The sequence below is a fragment of the Eptesicus fuscus genome, chromosome 17 (assembly GCF_027574615.1).
Source record: "Eptesicus fuscus isolate TK198812 chromosome 17, DD_ASM_mEF_20220401, whole genome shotgun sequence".
Taxonomy (NCBI): Eukaryota; Metazoa; Chordata; class Mammalia; order Chiroptera; family Vespertilionidae; genus Eptesicus; species Eptesicus fuscus.
In genome coordinates this window covers 61,213,911-61,217,450 of record NC_072489.1, presented here as the reverse complement: position 1 = coordinate 61,217,450, position 3,540 = coordinate 61,213,911, and positions in this window count along the sequence as shown.

Here is a 3,540-nt window from a genome sequence, read left to right as displayed (position 1 = left end):
TGAGCCGCGAGCGCGCTCCCCGCGGGTCGGCCGGGGTCGCCGGCGCACAGCGCCGCCCATGGCCGGAGGCCGGCACTGCAGCGGCCGGAGCGGCGCGCACGGTCAGAGCGCCCCTCGAGGCAACTCAGGGAACCACAGGGGCCGCGAGCCCTCTGCTTAGCCTCTGTGGGTTGAGACCCACGCACGGGGCGCTGGTCCCCGCGCCCACCCCACCAGGCTTCCGGGGTCCCTTGCGCCCCAGCACCAAGTAACTTCTGTTTCGGCTTGGCACGTCCTGGGCACGCAGCGCCCCTTCTACCTGCGTGTCCGCACCATGCAGTGTACGTTTGTGACTGACTCTCAAGCTAAAACATTCAAAAATACGTGGCACGGGTGGGATTACATGCAGTATAGTTTCAAAGACAAATGTGTAAATTCCATTCCGTGCATTTTGGCTTTTACCGCAAATGTTGTTTTCCCAAAGTTCTCTTTGGTGCCGAGAACACATTTCCTCACAGGAGCGGCATGACCACGGAGGCCTGCACGAATTTCAGTTTCTGCATCATGCCTGCTATTCACTGCGCCTGGCACCGAGACCCACCCCACCCCCTCCCCTGGTCTCCGGAAGGTTTCCTCTGTCCCCTGCCTCGCTGGATGGACAGATGGCAGAGGCGACCGAGTTCCCACCAATACCCCCACCTGCAGTCCAGCACCTCTGGGCTTTTTCTCGCTTCCCCTCCTCCACCTTTAGGGTTCCCTCCTCAACAGTGAGAAACTGGTCACTATGACTGTGACTATCCTACCCACGTGCCCATCCCTTTTTAAAAATGTATGTTTTTATTGATTTCAGAGATGAAGGGAGAGTGAGATGGAAACATCCATAACGACAGAATCATCGACTGGTTGCCTCCTGCACGCCCCACACTGGGGAGCGAGCTGCGGGGAGTCCCTGAGCCACGTGGCCCGCGCTCCCCACCGAGCAGCCTGCCTGGCGGGCCCATGGCACTGTCACTGCCCAGGAGCCCCCGGGGAGCGGGAGCCAGGGCCGAGGCGCAGACACGGGGAAGGATCACCCTGTGGGCCCTGCAGGGAGCTTCCCTGGTTTCAGGCCGCTCTGCCGTCCAGCGCTGGCCTCCCGTCCTGCTCCCCCCCCCCCTCGGGGCTCACCGACATTCGGAAGGGACAGCTTGGTGTTATGAGGTCAGTAGACGCTGACAAGGATCGGTCTCTGTTCCCTTGAAGCCCTTCTGAGTTTGTAGCCCTTCATCTCCCCCTCCTCCTCCTCCCCCTCCCCCTCCCCCTCCTTCCTCCTCATCAGGCCGCTTTGTTTTGAAAAGTGGCCGGTCCTCCCCAACATGCAGAACTGCCCCAAGAAACTGGCTTTGGATCGCCAGCAAACCTGGAGCGAGAGGAGCAGCCACGGGCGGCTGGGAGCCTGCGCCCGCGGCCCCTGCCCTCCTCCCTCGGGCAGAGCCTTCTGGAAAGCCGCCGCCAGGCCGGGGTCAGGTTGCTGGCGGCCGCTGCCTCCCAGGCCGGCGTCCCAGCCATAAGCCCGTGCACATTTATAGCAACTTCCATGTGATCCCGGGCAGACGACGGGCAAGGGCAGCCTGGAGCGCGGCACCGGGACAGCCTCCCGGCCCCTCCTGCCGGGCACCCGGTAAGTCAGGCGCGGAGGGATGGCCTTTTCCTCCAGCGACGTGCGTGCGGCTCGGCACGGGCTTGGCTGCTGAGATTAGAGGGATCCGTGCATTTCTTTCTCTTTCTTTTTCGTTATGAAGGGACATGAAAAGCACACCGAGCTGCCCAGCCTCCCCCCTCCCCTTCAGGTCGTCTTCTGAACAGGGGACTGAGCCTTCTCCCCATCAGGGAGGCCCCGGCCCATGGATCGACCCGGTCTGGTCAGGTCTGGTCACTGTAGAATAAGGCGGAGCCGCTTCCCGGCCTCCCAGGGTCTGTGCTCCAAGTCCTCGGGTTCGATGGGAGGTGATCTGAGAGGGCCCCTGGGCCCGACACGCCCGGAGTGTGTGGGAAACAGTTATTTTTAACCTCCTGCTGGTGTGGGCTCTCAGACTCGCACAAGCACGTCCCCGGCCGGCCAATTCGGACGCTGTGGCTGCCAAGGGGCGCTGCCCTGGGATCTCACAAACCTGGGGGTCCCTGAGCCGGCCGGGGTGCGGGTGATGACGGAGCCACGGGTCGCAGTGAGGGAGGGCCGGTGCTAACCGCTGGGAGAATCCCGCAGCCAGTCCCGTGACACACGGTGGAGCGTGTGTGTGTGTGTGTGTGTGTGTGTGTGTGTGTGTGTGTGTGGTTTGACGCATGCTCCACCAAACAGAAATGCAGACGGGAAACCTTTATATTTTCTTTGTTAATCTCACCCGAGGCTATTTTCCCCCAGTGATTTTTAGAGAGAGTGGAGTGAGGGAGGAGAGAGAGAGAGAGAGAGAGAAGCATCGATGTGAGAGAGACACACCGAAGGGTTGCCTCGCCCATGTGCTCCCAGGGGCCGGAACAAACCTGTCGCCCAGGTACGTGCCCTCGACTGGGAATCGAACCCGTGACCCTCCGTGCTCAGGCCGACACCCTACCACTGAGCCCCCGGCCAGGGCCAGCCTGGAATTCCCTCTCCAGGTGCCACCCCTCAGTCTCACATGTGACATCTGTGTAGAGTGAACCAGGGGGCACCACCGGGCTGAGCTGGTTGAGTGTTGGGCCACATAGAGCTGGCTGGCTGTAAGTTGGCCATTTTGTAAGGCCCACGCGTGAAGCTATACATGTAAGACCCACGCATGAAGCTATACGTGTCCAAGGGCCCTGGCAGGAAAGAGGCCCCCATCCCCAGCTCATAAGAAAGAGAAACGCGCCCCAGCCGGTGTGGCTCAGTGGTTGAGCATCGACATAGGAGCCAGGAGGTCACGGTCTGATTCCCTGTCAGGGCACAGGCCTGGGTTGTGGGCAGCCGATCCGTGATTCTCTCTCATCCTTTATGTTTCTCTCCCTCTCCCCTCCTCTCTGAAATCAATTAAAAAACAACAAAAAAGAATGAGTGTTTTCAGAGTGAAGGGCAAAGGCAGGTCCCCAAACGCCGCTGGCCCAGGGGTGTGACTTCTGGGGCAGGACGCTGGGTGCAATGACAGTGCACTGCCGCCCGAGAGGGGGTTGCTTAATAAGCCCCTGGCGTGGGGGGAGGGGCAGCACTGGGTGGTGGATCCGGATGGGATGGGGATGGGGATGGGGATGGGGATGGGGATGGGGATGGGGATGGACATGGGGATGGACATGGGGATGGGGATGGGGATGGGGATGGGGATGGGGATGGGATGGGGATGGGGATGAGATGGGGATGGGGATGGGGATGGGGATGGGATGGGGATGGACATGGGGATGAGATGGGGATGGGGATGGGGATGGGGATGGGATGGGGATGGGCATGGGGATGAGATGGGGATGGGGATGGGGATGGGGATGGGGATGGGGATGAGATGGGGATGGGGATGGGGATGGGGATGGGGATGGGGATGGACATGGGGATGGACATGGGGATGGGATGGGGATGGG